The sequence below is a fragment of the Ochotona curzoniae genome, unplaced genomic scaffold, assembly GCF_017591425.1.
Source record: "Ochotona curzoniae isolate NIBS_2020 unplaced genomic scaffold, NIBS_Ocur_1.0 scaffold_4701, whole genome shotgun sequence".
Lineage (NCBI taxonomy): Eukaryota > Metazoa > Chordata > Mammalia > Lagomorpha > Ochotonidae > Ochotona > Ochotona curzoniae.
The window spans coordinates 78644361-78660700 of record NW_024467122.1 but is presented as its reverse complement, the minus strand read 5'-3'; the positions used below and the strand labels follow the sequence as shown (position 1 = coordinate 78660700).

The window sequence follows — 16340 nt, the reverse complement described above, 5'->3', positions numbered from 1 at the left end:
AAGTGTTGGTGGCACATGGAGTTAAGCCTGCAGTGCTGCATGTCATATTGGATTGCTGGTTTGAGTCCTGACTGCTCTGCTTCCCTTCCTGCTCATGCGACTGGGAGCGAGGTAAAAAAAATGGCCCAGGTGCTTGACCCCTGCATCCATGTGGGAGACTCAGTCCCTGGCTCCTGACTTCTGCCCAGCCCAGTCCCAACAACTGCTGCCATTTGGGAAGTGAACCAGCACGTGAGAGACTGGTTTCTCTGGGAGTCTCCGTCATCACTCTGATTTTCAATTTGCTAAAAGAGCAAACGGGAACTGGGAGGGCTCAATGTTGTAGTCTTGCAGTCTTTAAGCCCAATCTGATCACACTAGAAAGATTTGGAGAGAGACATCTTCATGGAAAAGTAATGCTGCATCTATCTGCAAGACCCCTCGGGGAACAGGCCACAGGGTCAACCGTCAGCAGCCGGCCATGGCCTCGGAGAAACGTGGAGGCTGTCCACGACGCCTTCCAAGGGCGCGCCATCCACACAGCTCCCAGGCGCACAGATATGCTCCCTTGCTGCCCAAAACTTCCCAGGAGCAGAGCAGGTCCCTCATGGGGAAGCGGAGTAGAAATGGTGTTAGCAGGACATTTCCCATCCCCTCAAGTGACCCAGTCCAGTCTCAGCCCTGCACTAACCCTGGCAGCGGCAGGTTGCGGGTGCCGAAGCAGAAAGCGCGTTCTCCCTGCACTTCCCCGCGTCTGCCGCCAGGAGCAACGGAGAACGCATGCAGGAACGTGGGCCCTCGGATCCCATCCACATGGGGAAGCCAGACGTCTGGGCGGCCCAGCTGGGCCTGGGTTCCGCTCAGCATCTTTCGCTAATACCACGCCACCGCACAGGAAAACACTTCCTCATGCGGCTCCTCCTGCATATGCAAGAGGAAGCGCAGAAAGGGCAAGAATCATGAACGGCTTCTGGAACATCAAATGACATTGACATCTCTGCCTTGCTTTCTCCCAGAGCACTGACCAAGCAGGCCAGACTGGGGGCCGAGCCCTCCTCAGGAGGGGACCAGGTTTTCTCCCCCGACCCTGGAGAGGGTTTGGGGATAGAGGGGATGAGACATATGCATAGAGATCCTCCTTGGCTGCAAGGCCAAGGAGCTGGGAGCTCTACCCAGGTCTCCCACGTGAGTGCCGCGGCCCAAGCGCTTGGGACCCTCCTCTGCTGCTTCTCCAGGTGCGAGAGGGAGCTGGATCACAAGTGGAGCGCCAGGATTCGAACTGGTGCTTCCCTCTTGGTCCCTCCCAGGACCTGGCTCTCCAAGGGTAGGAGGCTGGGCGCTTTGCAGATGACCAGAGCATTTGCTGAGTTTTGCCCCCAGAGAACCTGGGGAGCCACTTGCCTGAGACCTTTTCAGAGGAGCTGGGCCAAGATGCAAGAAGTGGCCCTGCCTGCCAGCCCCTGGCCTCCACAGTGACACAGCTGACTTGAGTGTCGTGCAAAGGCTCCAGGAAGTACTAACATGGGACATGTCGGGGTTGGGGAAGGGCCTGGCCACAGTACCAAGAACAGGATCTCTGGGTGCACATGGCAGGGGGAGGATACAGGGAGACAGGGGGAGATGTGGCTGGGAAGGGAAAGGAAAGATGGAGGGCAGTGAGCAGTGGCCCTGGGGATCACTCTGTGTCCCCGAGACCCACAGCAGTGACAAAGCGAGCGAAGCCAGGTGCTGAAGACATGGAGCAGGAGGGATGAGAACATGGTGGGGCACCCTGAGCAGCCTCAGGGCAGGGCATGCTCACACACAGCCAGTCACACCTTGCCCTGCCCTTAGGACCCTAACCAGAAAGGCAGAATGTGGGAGGGCACGGTGGGCCCTGTGGCCTGTGGCCAGGCCCTCCACGGGGCAGTGGCTGTGCTCAGCCTGTGGGAGGCGCTGCAGGGAGTCCCCAGAAGTCCTCTTTGTGCATGGGCACTGGGGAGAGGGTGAGAAAAGTAACTGCCCTTCAGTGACCGGAGATACCTGTGGAGGGACCCTCATAGGCACTCCAGCAGGAAGCTGGGGTCCAGGACCACTAAGCCCACGTGGACAGCTACTGGGGGCCTTGTACTGTGTTCTAGAACTCAAAAACTCTGCTGGTATTTCAAGAAAAAGCAAAACAGATGAGGATGAGAAGGCACGCAGGGCAGTGACATTTACAGAGGGCTTCACCGTTCTAAGCGTGACCTGTGATCACTCACACTGCTGCAGTCCCACGGGGAAAGGGAAACAGGGGGCCCAAGGAGGCCAGGGAGCCTGCCTTGGCTCACAGATGCAGTGGCAGATCTGAGAGGGGAGGTGACACCGAAAGTGACTGGGAAAGCCTCCTTCTTCACCACCCTCTCCCCCAAACTGGTAGCTGTCTGCAGGGGGCAGTACCTGCCATGGCTCCCAGGGAGCCTAGTCTCCCTGTGTCCAGGACCCTAGCCCACCTCTGTCCCCACTGGGTCTGGCAGGACTTGTGACATCATCTGAGTGATCACAGTCTCATAGGATTGGGGCTCGCAGGTCTTCCAGCCTACTCCCTCCAACTTTCTCTTGCCAATTCTAAGAGAACTCACATGGCGAGGAATTGAGAGGACTCCAGACAACGGGGAGGCTCTTAGCCCAACACCCCAGGGGGGACTCCACCTTGACCACAGCCTTTGTGTAGGACCAAAGTCACCCCAGCCCATCACTGAGCACAGGGCCTGGCTTTGCTTTTTGCTGCCAGAAGAGCACACGGCCATGGAGAACATGCAGAGTTTACTGCACCCCAAAAGGCAGGTGCATCCCAAGCAGGTGCACCCCAGGCAGGTGCATCCAGGTAGGCACACCCCAACTAGGTGCTCCCCAGGCAGAATTCTTTATTCTTCTTCACAGGGAGGCCAGTAAAGCAGCCAGTGTTATCCATTTAGGAAAGTGAGATTCACAGGCATGAGTTTAGGCACCCCAGACACACACACACACACACACGAGAGACATCTTTCTGGGCCAGTCCGGATCCTTTCCAAACCTCACCACCAAAGTCCGCTTCATCAAGGGCCCAGCTTTGAAAGAGTAAGTTGGCTGCTCCCAGGAAAGTCAAGCTGGAATTAGGACACAGCTCCTGCAGGTGTGCGCTCCAGCAAAAATAGCAAGGTTCCAGGCAGTGAGCACTTGGCTGCCCACGAGGCTGCGGTGCCCTCCCAGCAGGGCGAAGCTGGTGCGAGTACGCATCAGAGAACTGTAACTACCTTCCCAGCCAATTTTAACCTCCTTTCTTCAACGCTCGGGAAGGGGATTTCAGATCGACTCCCATCCCTTCTGCCAGGCTCAAAATAGAAAACAGATGTTCCCTAGCCCCCCCCCCTTTTTTTTTTAACTTGAACAAATGCCAATTGCTGCTCATTGAGCACACTCTGGAACCTGACAGCAATTGTCCCCAAGAATAATTAGATGCTCCATGCAGTGTGCGTGCGTCCAAGAACAAGGGAACTGCTCGGGTGGAGGCTGCTCCCGCCTCCAGCAAGCCTGGCTCCCCGTGAAACACTTCTAAGGAGAATTGGCATAATGACCAGCTTTATCTCTCTCTCTCTCTCTTTTTTTTCAGGAAAAAAAAAAGCATGTTTGAGCCTATCCCAATCCCTCACTTGCAAGGTGCAACCTCCAGGCTACTTCAGACGCGAGCCTTTCAGGCCGCACTGCGCTTCTGCTTCCTGCTCGGACTTGGTCCCAGTGTTACACCATTCAGATGCTATCTGTTGGCCATGGAGACGGTGTTTCCAGGTTTCTTAAGGCACTCAAAGCAGTGCTTCTGCTCTGAGTCTTGATGTCCTTCAAGCATCATCCATGAGACATTCAAAGCAAGCTGTCTCCCAACCCACTGGGGGAAGGCACTGCCTCCCAGCCTCCCCAGTTCCTCCCCTACAGGGCCAGGCCCCTGACCACCCAGCCCTGCATCCTCAGCAGACAGGCTTCTGCGGTGCTTTTCCTTCTAGCACCTTTGAATGATTTGTACTTTGTCCCATCCAGGTCTAGCACCTGCCATCACTGGGATAAACCATCCTTTCCCCCAGGGCTGGCCAGCAGAATTCTTACTTGGGCTTCAGGTCCTTGCCCAGCCTTGAGTGAGGTCTACCTGGGGCCCTCGGGACACGGGCCTTCGAATGATCCCTCATCACAGGTTAGCAACAGAAGCACCAGGCCCCAGAGCCAAAGACAGAGAACTTAGGTGGTGGCGGGGGGAGTAGAGAAAGGAGACGCAGACAGGACAAGAGCTTTTCTCGCACACTCTACCATGCTAAGAACCCAACTCAGAAACACATTTTTCAACAGGCATAGAAAATCATCCCAATAAGGTAATTCGATCACACCTCCGGAACAACCAAGGAGATCAACTGGAGAGTTCAAAATGAACAGTCACAGTTGGTAAAGTGACTAGGTACAGAAAACTAAAATCAACAGCCTTATATAAACAAACTGGAAGAAAATGTAACAGATTTTTAATTTTACAGTAGTGACCAAAAACATATCATCACAAGGAATCTCAGAAGAATGCCAAGACACAGAATTTTTTAAAAGGACTTATTTATTTTTCTATTGGAAAGAAAGAGGGAGGAAGAGAGAGAGAGGAGAGAATCCATCCACTGGTTCATTCCTCAAATGGCCGTAGCAACTAGAACTGAGTTGATCCAAAGCCAGAAACTTCTTTCCAGGTCTCCCATGGATGCAGGGTTCCAAGGACCTGGGCCACCCTCTATTGCTTTCCCAGGCCATAAGCAGGGAGCTCTCTATTGTTTTCCCAGGTCATAAGCAGGGAGTAGGATGGGAAGTGGAGCAGCTGGAACATGAACTGGTGCCTATATAGGATGCTGGCACCTTCAGGGAAAGAATTGGCCAGTTTCGCCACCACACCAAGTCCAAGACAAGATTTCCTACATGAAAATGTGTAAGTCTCAAAAAAGAAAATATTAAGACATCCTGACTTAAATAGGAAATACAATCCTGTCAATTATCCCTTGATTAATATATTGATTTAACACAGCAGATGGACATTGGGGTTTGGAGGGTCAAGTGGCTGCTTAGGATGTCTGCAACCTAAGCGTGCAGGTACAAGTCAGGCTCCTCTGCTTCCAATCCAGCTTCCTGCTAATATGTCTAGGAGGCTCAACGGTGTAGTCCCTGCCAGCCAGGAGGGAGTCCCAGGCTCCTGGCTTTGGCCTGACTTAGCCCAGGCTGACAAGTGATCCGGCACTCTTTCTTTCTCTCTGCCTTGCAAAGTATATGAATATAGATAAGTACTTTTTTTTTTTTTAACAAATCAGCAGGATTATTTTTAGAATTGGGACCATACATTTATGTAGAAAATTCAGTGTGTCAGGAGAGCCAAGAGGTTTTTTTTTTTTTTAAGATTTACTTATCTGGGGTCAGCATTCCAGTATTGCACATAAAGCTGCCACCTGCAATGCTAGCATCTCATATGGACACCAGTTTCAGCCCTTGCTGCTCCACTTCTGATTCAGCTTCAGCTACTGCATTTGGGAAAGGAAAAGATGGCCCAAGTGCTTGGACTCCAGTATCCATGTGGGAAACCCGAACAAAGCTCTTGGCTCCAGGTCCAGCTCTTGGCTCCTGGTCCAGCCCCAGCCCCAGCCACTGTGGCCACTTGCGGACTGAATCAGAGGATGGAAGATCTCTCTCTGTGTCTCTCCCTCTTTCTCAGTTTTCACATAAATAAATAATTCCTTTTTGAAGACTTATTTCACTCATTTGGAAGGCAGAATTATAGACAGAGAAAAGGAGACCACATACACACACAGTGACAGAGAGAAGACAGAGATCCTCCATCTGTTGGTTCGGTCGCTGATGGCTGGATCTCAAGAGAAGAAGTCAAACCATATGCTCCTCCAACACAGGATGTAGGCATCCCAAATGACAACATCACCGCCTGCCCCATGCATAGCTCTTCTTTTTCTAAAGATCTATTTGTTTTTGTTGGAAAGGCAGATTTACAGAGAGAAGGAAAGATAGAGAGACAGATCTTCCATCCCTTGGTTTATTCCCCAAATGGTTGCAATTGCTACAGTCAAGGCAATTCAACGCCAGGAGTCAGGAGCTTCTTCCAGGTCTCCCACATGGGTGCAGGGTCTCAAGGTTTTGGGCAATTCTCCATTGCTTTCCCAGGCCATAAGCAGGGAGCTGGATGGGAAGTGGAACAGCTGGGGCATGAACCAGCATCCATATGGGAACCCAGCACTTGAAAGGGGAGGAATAGTCAACTGAGCCATCACAAGAGCCATCACACCAACCCTTGTGCATACTTCTTCCATGGATTTTCTGAGAACCCCTTGTGTGCACAGATTTCAAACATGTTAACTCCACTTTCCATGATCTTTTGGAAGTTCCCACATCTGCTGAAATCCTAAGAGCCCTTTCCCAGACAACATACCATCAGCAGGAGATGTCCATTCACAACAGCTGGTCTGTGCACGAGCATTACACACCAGCGTGTGGCTCTCAGGCCCAGCAAGTGGGGACTGAGAATACTACTTCTTAAAGATGTTATTGCATAACTGGATAATTTTCCAAATGCACTTAACATTGCTCCTATATATATACATTTGGAAGAGAAAATAGCTTTGATACAGATTTTTCTGCAGAGCAGAGTTAGAAGATGTTGGCTGCCTGCCCCCAGAAAAACCTGATCTCCCTGGCTGAGTATTCACGGTCCCTGGCTGACAGCCGTGGCCCTCCCTGGGGCCTGATCCCCCACTACCCCTTGCAGCAGCCACTTGGAAGCCGTTGCTGGGCTCTGACTACAGCCCTGGTGCCCAGACTGGTGTTTCTCCCACATCTGCTAACCCCATATTTGCTCAGTTCTAGGGGTAGGACAGAGGGTGACAGAAGGGTAATTCAAAAAGTTCACAGAAAAACGGAAGTAAAAGCTGGTTTCGTTTGAAATCCATGCATGTAGGTATCTCTAAAAAAGCTTACGAGAAATGTATTGTATGCAAAAACTAGGAAAGAATTTCAAAAGTTTTGTACCAAAACAAAACTTTTTAACTTTCTATGAACTTGTTGAAGTACTTTCATATATTTATTATTTTATCTTTTTTTTTTTAAGATTTATTTAGGGGCTGGAGCTGTGGTGTAGTGGGTTAAAGCTGCCACCTGCAATGCCAGCAACCCATATGAGCCTGGTTCTAATTCTGGCCACTCCACTTCTAATTCAGCAACCCGATTATAGCCTGGGAGAGCAGCAGACAATGGCCCAAGTGCTTGGGCTCCTGCACACATGTGGGAGACCTGGAAGAATCTCCTGGCTCCTGGCTTCGGCATTGTCCAGCCCTAGCTGTCACTGCCATTTGGGGAGTGAACTGGCAGATGCAAAACATCTCTCCTCTCTCTCTCTCCCTCCTTCCCTCTTGTAACTTGGCCTTTCCAGTTAAAAAAAAAAAAGAGCAATCCCTTTTTTTATTTTGAACTCCATTTATTGGAAAGACAGAGTTAAAGAGAGAGAAGGAAAGACAGAGACAATCTTCCATCCAGTGGTTCTCTCACCAATTAGCCAAGATAGCCAGGGCTGGGCAGGCTAAAGCCTTGAGCCAGGAATGCCATTCAAGTCTCCCCTATGTGTGGGACCCAACCACTTGGGGCCCTCATTCCCTGCGTTCCTAGGCACATTAGCAGGGAGCCATACCCAAAGTAGAGCAGCTGGGATTTGAACTGGTGTTCATATGGGATGCCGGCATTACAGGCAGTAGCTCACCCGGCTGTGCCCCAGTGCTGGTCCCGTGTGTGTGTGTGTGTGTGTGTGTGTGTGTGTGTGTAGATAGCACAATGCACACAAGGAAGAATCCACTCCACCAGAATTGAGGGGGAAAGAGCAGGTTTTAAAGCCGCAGAGTTTTGAGATTCAAGGGCCACAGGCTGGAAAACCTCCAATGGATGGTTTCTGAAAAACCCTGCTCTAGGATAGCCTAAATGGAAACAGGGCAGGATCTCGCTGAAAGAGCCATCATCTGTGCCCTTCTTCGTAGTGCAACAGAGCTGGGCCCGGATGTTCCTATTTGCACTGCGATGAGACAGAGCAGACAAGCCCTCGTGTTGAGATTAGGCAAGGACATGGCTTCGTCATTGCTAACTGTAACCACATAGGACTTTCTTTTTAAGGTCTGCAAAAGCAATGCTCCCCATTTTAATTGTTTTGAGATTCATCTTCATCTATGATAATGAAGCGAGGTATGATGTTCATGGACTTAGTTCCTAATAAACACAGAGTATTTTTTTAATATCATGTTTGGTTTAATAAGCACTGAGATATAAAATCTGAACAATCTTGTAGCAGTTGCTTCATTGGTGAGAGAATGTCTAGCCATCTACTTTATCTGACACTACCGTATGTCCTGGGGTCTGTTGATTTCCCACAAACGCAGTGAAGTGGGTCAACAGTCCCAGGGCAAAATAAGCTAAGGAAACGCTGATGCATGACTGTGATTGTGTTAGTGGAATTACTGTGTCACCTGCACTGGACGTGGGATGAGCGGAGATGGGATTGGAAGTCATGAGGTAACCACCCCCTTGACCATGCTGGCACAGAGCCTGCCTTGGAGCCGGGGGGGGGGGACAGAAAGATGAGAATGGGGGAGGGAGAGTGCAGAGGCTGAGTCGGGGGGATCTGCAGTTTGTGATCCTGTGTTTGAAGTGCACAGTCAGCGCTTATGGTTCTAACAAGTGGAAAACTGGACAAACGGAACAATTAGCAGCTCTCGGGCAGGTGTTTGGCACAACAGCCAAGTTGCCACTTGCGTCATCTGAGTGCCGGGGTTTGAGTCCTGGCTCCACAGCAGATTCTGACTTCCTGCTGACATAGACTCTGGCAGGCAGCAAGTGGCAGCTCTGATACCTGCGTGGAAGACTCAGGTCAATCTCTGGCTCCTGGCTTGAGCCTGGCCCAACCCCTAGCTGCGGCGAGTATTTGGAAAGTGAACTAGCGCACAGAAGATCACACCAAGTGGCCTTCCGTCCTTCTCTGTCTCTCTGATCTTCAGATCAAATATTGTCCTCCAAATTAGAAAGAAAGGCGAGTGCAGAGAGTCACAACACCTCGGGCAGGAACGGAGAGGTACAAAGTCTCTGGGAACCAGCACTAGTATGTATTTGCAAGTCAGAGCTACTGAGAGAGATGTTCCATTGCTGGTTCACTCCTCAAATGCCCACAGCAACCAAGGCTGGGCCATGCTGAAGCCAGGAGCCTAAAACTCCATCTGCATCTCCCACATGGGAGCAGGGGCCTGAGCACTCAGGCCATCTTCTGCTGCTTTGTCAGGTGCAGTAGCAGGGAGATAGACCAGAAATGGTGCTTGTATGGGATGTGGGTGTCTAGGATGGCGGTTTAACCCACTATGCCCCTCTGAGGCTTACCACACTTCTGTGAGATTGACTTAAGGAAAGCTCCAGCAGGTTCCTGCAGTGTAACCTGAAGAAAATACCCTCAAGCTTTGGGGGGCAGGGATGGGAGGCAGGTAGCCATCAGAACCCCACAGAAGGGGCAGGTATTTGACACACAGGTTACTAAGATGGGGCTGCCCCATTCCAGAATGCCTGGATTCGAGCCCTGGCTCTGCTCCTGACACTAGCTGCCTGCTCGTGTGTACCTTGGGAGGCAGCAGTGACAGCTCTTGTAGCCAGGTCCCTGCCACCCATGTGGGGGTCTGAGTGGAGCTCTGGTTCAACTTAGCCCAGCCCCAGCTCAGCTGCTATGGGTATTTGGAGTGAGGGGAGTGAACTGTCAGATGGAATCTCTCTAATGTTAACTAAATAAAAATGAAACCATCTTAAGCATACTGGAGCCTCTGCTCCTGGTGAGTGAGTAGCACCTAGGCTGCTGGCAGACCTTGATGATAACATATGATATAGGAGACCCCGACTCTGGCCCCAGCAGCAGCCCTGTCCCACCAAGGGGATGGAGGAGCCCTGAGAGGCATCAGAGACGGGCCCGAGACCCAAGCCCAGGGCTCCGGGTGCTGCCTGGCCCCCACCCCGACACACCTAAGCACCACATCCCCAAAAGCCTCCGCTGTAGCTCCTTTTACTCAGGACACCAGGGGCACAGTAACAGCTCCAAATAATAAACAGCCTGGAGAGACCAAACGGGTATCAGAACCAGAATCGGATGAGGTATTCTGGGATTATCAAACCAGGAGTGGAAAAATGACAATGCTGACGAATGGATATGCAAAAGGGATTTTAAAAAAATAACACAAAAGCTGAGAGCATGCAGGAACAGAGAGCAGAGATGCACCTTGTCAGGCTCCAACAGGGATGTGACAGCTCAAAACATGGTTACCAAGGGGCATCTGACTGGTTATGGTGCCCACACTGCACGTCCCAAGGCTGGGGTTCAACTCCCAGCTCCGGCTCCTGACTCTAGCTCCCGGTCCATGCAGACCCTGGCAGGCAGCAGGGAGACACTGCCACCCCCGTGGGCACCTGGGTCAGATACCTGGGTCTACAGGCATCAAAGAATAAGCAAGTGGAGGCAAATTTTAAGCTTATTTTTCTTGTATTTAACAGATAACATGTTCAAGAGAAAGTCAGAAAGGTAATTATGTACGCACAGATGAACATATATGTGTATATGTATATTTATGCTCACATGTGCTTATGTATAAACGAGATGGGTGATAGCAAGAATACAAAGCCTAAGACAGAGAAATCAGGGTTACTTTGTTGTTAACAAGGTCCCTGAACTACCTGTGAAGTGGTATAGTGTTATTTCAAACTGGACTTGGGTTTTCTGATAAATGCATATCAAAGACATTAGGGCAACCACTGAAAGAGAAGAGGTTTACAACGTATAATTGACAGGCTGCAAAAAGAGAAAAATAGAATCACCCGAAATGTAGAAGGTCACCTAGGAGAAAACATCATCCCGGCTAAGGCGCTAAGATTTCAGAGGCAGCATCTAAATGATGACATCAAAGAGCTGGGAAGCCCGGCTTTTGTCAGACAACTGCTCTGTCAAGGCCATCTCCATGGCAGGAGGAGACGAGCCACACAGACGAGAGGGCAAAGATCATTTCCAGGTCCAAACACAACAGTTTACTTGACCACTCCTCTGCCTGCAAGCACTGGCACATAGGTGCCAATTAGTGTCCTGGCTGCTATTCAATAAAAATAAATAAATCTTTTTAAAAAAACGTCATTTCCAGAAGACACCAAGGATTTTCATATCAAGAACGCTTCCAACCCACCAGCAAGAAAACCAACAGGCCAATTTCAACGTGAACAAAAACACCTGCGTAGATAGAAATTCCACACAGCGTGCCTTGGTCTGTGTTAGTGTTATAACAAAACACCACAGGCCAGGAAGAACCACTCACGGTCCAGAGCTTGGCCGGCCAGTGCCCTGGTGATTGTCAGGCTTGCTGCCTGGGCAGGGTGTGTGCCCCATCCTCCCTCCCGAGATGGCATCCCCAAGGCTACATTCTGTGCAAGAAGACCCGCCAAGCCTTTTTCTATAGACATCTCGTCCCACGACGGTGGGGGGTGGGTTGAGACCTCAAGGTTCAACTACCTCTCCAAAATGCTACAGTGGGAACTGAGTCGTAATACGAAGTTTGGGAGGGTGATAAATCCATTCAGATCATAGCAGACGATGGGCGAGCACATGAACAAAGCTGTACCACATGGTATGCCACGAGGGAAATCACCAAGGAAAATAAGGCGCCACTACATAATTATTTAAACAGCCCAAATCCATAAGAGTGGGAATCTGGTTCCCTGCTGCTGGGAACACAGCACACGCCCCTTGGACAAGCCAACCCCTTACCATCCGATCCAGCAGCCACACTCTGCCGCACTTACACCACTGACTTGAAAGCTTGGGTCCATATGAACACATGACAGCACCGAGACACACAGGCAATCAAGATGTCCCTCAACAGATGGGTAGATGAAGGGTGGGACTTTCAGGTGACAAATTCCCACTTCTACAAGAAAGCGAGCTAGCCAGCCATGAAAAGACACGGAGGACCCTTCACTGCTACTAAGGGGGAATAAAGTCCAATCTGAAGGCCCTATGTATTGTACAACCCCAATGATGCGACATTTTGGAAAGCTAAACTACAGACAGAATGAAAAGATCAGTGATTATCTCGGAAGGGGGAGGGGGCAAGAGAGGGCAGACCAGGGGCTGGCACTTTGGCTCAACTGGCTAATTCTCCACCTTCAAGTGTTAGCACCCCATATGGGCACTGGTTCATGTCCTGGATGCTCCACTTCCCTTCCAGCTCCCTGCTTGTGAGCTGAGAAAGCAGTGGAGGACGGCCCAAAGCCTTTGAACCCTGGACCCATGTGGAAGACCAGAAGAAAATCCTGGCTCCTGGCTTCAGAATGGCTCAGCTTCAACTACTGTGGTCATTCAAGGACTGAACCAGCAGATGGAAGATCTTTCTATCTGTCTTCTTCTTTTTTCTTTTCTTTCTTTTTTTTTTTTTTTTGAAGATTTACTTATTTTTATTGCAAAGTCAGATATACAGAGAGGAAGAGAGACACAGAGGAAGATCTTCTGTCTGATGATTCACTCCCCATGTGTCCACAATGGCCAGAGTTGTGTCGATCCAAAGCCAGGAGCCCAGAACTTCCTCCAGGTCTCCCACGTGGGTGCAGGGTCCCAAGGCCTTGAGCCATCTTCGGCTACCTTCCCAGGCCACAAGCAGGGAGCTGGATGGGAAGTGGATTCGCCAGGACTAGAACCAGCGCCCATATGGGAGGAGGACCTGGAAAAGCCCAGAGAACCTTCTGGGGATGACCTTGCCCTGGCTCATACACCTACATCAGTAAGCATTTGTCCAAACCACAGACTGTGCAGCACCAAAGATGCCAATGTCATCTACAGACCCTTGGTGATCTTCCTGTTAAGTCCATCAATGTTTAGAGATAGATTTATTTATTTGGAAGAGAAGAGTTAGACAATGGCCCAAACAACCTGGGCCAGGCCTGTCTCACATGGGTGGCAGGGACCCAAGTCTCACATGGGTGGCAAGGGCCATCTTCCACTGCTCTCAAAGGAAAATTATCAGGGAGCTAGAGCAGATGACCAACCGGGATTTGAACCAGCATTCATTAGGGATGCCGGCATTACAGGAGGTAGCTTTACCCGCTATGCCACATTAGCGGCCCCAGGATCATCAATTGTAACAAATGCACCAGCCTGGTGCAGGCTACTGATAATGGAGAGAATCGATGGGGGGGAAGGAAGTTTACAGGAACACTTTGTACCTCCCACTCAATTCTACAGTATACCTGAAATTACACTTAAAGCTAACATTTGCTTCTTTCTAAAGGAGGAAGAAAAATTACCTCCTGTTGGCTGATGACATGATCTTAGTTACAGTAAAATCAAAAGGCCAGTGGGCTTAGTGAAATAATCCAGTCTCATAAAAAAAAAAAAAAAAAAGACAAGGGCCCTGAGTGACAGCATAGCCGCATAGCAGCTAAAGTCCTCGCCTTGCATGTTTCAGGATCCCATATGGGTGCCTGTTCTAATCCTGGCTGCTTCACTTTCCATCCAGCTCCCTGCTTCTGACCTGGGAAAGCAGTCGAAGACGGCCCAAAGCTTTGGGACCCTGCACCCGCGTGGGAGACCCAGAAGAAGCTCCAGGATCCTGGCTTCGGATCAGCACAGCCCTGGCTGTTGTGGCCGCATGGGGAGTAAATCGCAGGATGGAATATCTTCCTCTCTGTCTCTCCTGTTTGTATATCTGACTTTCCAATAAATCTTTTTTTCCCAATAAGTCTTTTTTCTTTTTTTAATCAAGGAAGCTTTTTCTCCAGGAGAACACCAAATGGCAGATGACGCCGGTGCAGCAGGAGACCCCGGATGCCTGGCATGGGAGTCCGAGGAGGCTTCCGTAGCGGCTTCTGCAGAGTGTGGGCGCGGCCGGGGCCTGGAGGTGCACAGGGCAGCAAGGCTGAGGACAAGGAATGGATCCCCGTTACCAAACTGGGCTGCCTGGTGAAGGATGTGAAGGTCAAGTCCTTGGAGATCTACCTGTTCCATCAAGGAGTCTAAGATCATCGACTTCTTCCTGGGCGCTTCCCTCAATGACGAGGCGCTGAAGATCATGCCCGGTGCAGAAGCAGACACGGGCCGGCCAGCGCACCCACTTCAAGGCCTTTGTCGCCGTCGGGGACTGCAGCGGCCACGTGGGCCTGGGCGTCAAGTGCTCCAAGGAGGTAGCCACGGCCATACGGGGCGCCATCCTTCTGGCCAAGGTGTCCATCGTGCCGGTGCGCCGAGGCTACTGGGGGAAGAAGATCGGCAAGCCCCACACGTCGCCCTGCAAGGTGACAGGGTGCCGCGGCTCCATGCGTGTGTGTGCCTGATCGCTGCCCCGTGGCACCGGCATCGTGTCGGCCCAGTGCCCAAGAAGCTGATCCTAATGGCCGGCAGCGGCGACTGCTACCCCTTGGCCAGTGGGTCCACCTGGGCAACTTCACCAAGACCGCCTTTGGCACCATCTCCAAAACCTACCGCCACCCAACCTCAGGAAGGAGACTGTGTTCATCAAGTCTCCGTACCAGGAATTCACGGACTACCTGGCCAAGACGCACACCCGCCTGTCTGTGCACAGGACTCAGGCCCCAATGTGGTCACTGCCTAATTTTCTTTGTTTCTTTTCAGAAGTATTTATTTGTATTGGAAAGTCAGAGGGAAGGAAATAAGGAAGGAAGGAAGGAAGGAAGGAAGGAAGGAAGGAAGGAAGGAAGGAAGGAAGGAAGGAAGGAAGGAAGGAAGAGAGAGAGAAAGAAAGAAAGAAAGAAAAAAAGAAAGAAAGAAAAGGTTTCAGCATCTAATCATTGGAACTTGGGTCCAGTGCAATGGCTCAGTGGTTAAATCCTCGCCTTGCATACACCAGGATCCCAGATGGGTGCCAATTAATGTCCTGGCAGCTCCACTTCCCATCCAGCTCCCTGCTTGTGGCCTGGGAAAGCAGTGGAGGACGGACCAAAGCCTTGGGACCCTGCACCTATGTGGGAGACCTGGAGGAGGCTCCTGGCTCCTGGCTTTGGATGAGCTCAGCTCCAGCTATTGCAGTCACTTAGGGAGTGAACCAGAAGATGTAAGATCTTTTTCTTTGTCTCTCCTCTCTATATATCTGACTTTCCAATAAAAATAAATAAATATTCTTTAAGAAGTCTGGAACTTGTATTATTTTTTTACTGGTAAGTCAGTACTAGTTCTTGTAAATCATCTTTTTTCTATGATTTATTTTATTCACTCCCCAAATGGCAACAGTGGCCAAAACTGGGCTGATCCAAAGCTAGGAGCCAGGAGCTTCTTCTAGGTCTCCCACACGGTGGCAGGGTCCCAAGGACTTGGGCCATGCTCCATTGCTTTCGTAGGCCACAAGCAGGGAGCTGGATCAGAAGTGGAACAGTTAGGACTCTAACTGGCACCCATATGGGATGATGGTGTTGCATTAACCTACTAACTATTAGCATAAGACTTTGAGGACCAAGTCCTTAATAGATGAATCTTTGTGGGGGACCCTCAAACTATTATTTAAATCAAGGCAATATAATTTAAAAAAAAAATCTTGGCACCGAAATAAACTTTTTATTCCATTTTCCCATGAGCCTTTGGAACCACCTTCGTATAAATGAACAATTTTTTTTAAAAGATTTATTTATTTTTATTGCAAAGTCAGATATACAGAGAGGAGGAGAGACAGAGAGGAAGATCTTCCATCTGATGATTCACTCCCCAAGCGACCACAACAGCCAGTGCTGTGTCAATCACAAGCATGAAATATGAACTTCCTCCAGGTCTCCCACATAGGTGCAGGGTCCCAAGGCTTTGAGCCATCTTCAACTGCTTTCCCAGGCCACCAGCAGGGAGCTGGATGGGAAGCAGAGCAGCTGGGATTAGAATCGAAGCCCATATGGGATCCTGGTACATTCAAGGCGAGTTCTTTAGCCCTACATGAATAATTATTTAGCACTTGAGTACCCAGGATTGCTGGTCAGGTGTTCAGAATATGCAGGCCACAAGACAGCTGTGGCCTGTGTCTCAGATTCCAGGTTGCTAGGTGCCTGGCTGACACACACAGGGGAAGGGACGTGGGACAGGGAACAGCCAGCCAAGGTTTTCTCTGTCAGGGTTGAGCACGGGTTTGCGGAATGCACACTGGGTGCTGCCAGGGAACCTGGTTGTCATGGAACATGGCTAGTGTTCTTGCTTCCCAAACTGAAAGGTTACCTGGACCAAACACAGCAGAGGTGAGAGCCTCCCACACAGGTGGGTGCTCCCAAGTACTTCAACTACAGAACTTGGCCTCAGGAGAACTGGGTTG

At 50.4% G+C, this 16340-nt stretch overlaps 1 protein-coding gene and 1 pseudogene across 2 annotated transcripts in view; one reads left to right on the top strand and one right to left on the bottom strand.

Annotated features, from left to right (window-relative positions):
- HOMER2 (homer scaffold protein 2) overlaps window positions 1–16340 on the bottom strand; it is a 69952-nt gene that overhangs the window by 24998 nt on the left and 28614 nt on the right. The window lies entirely within an intron of this gene.
- Window positions 13830–16340, top strand: part of LOC121149269 — a 30545-nt pseudogene continuing 28034 nt past the window's right edge.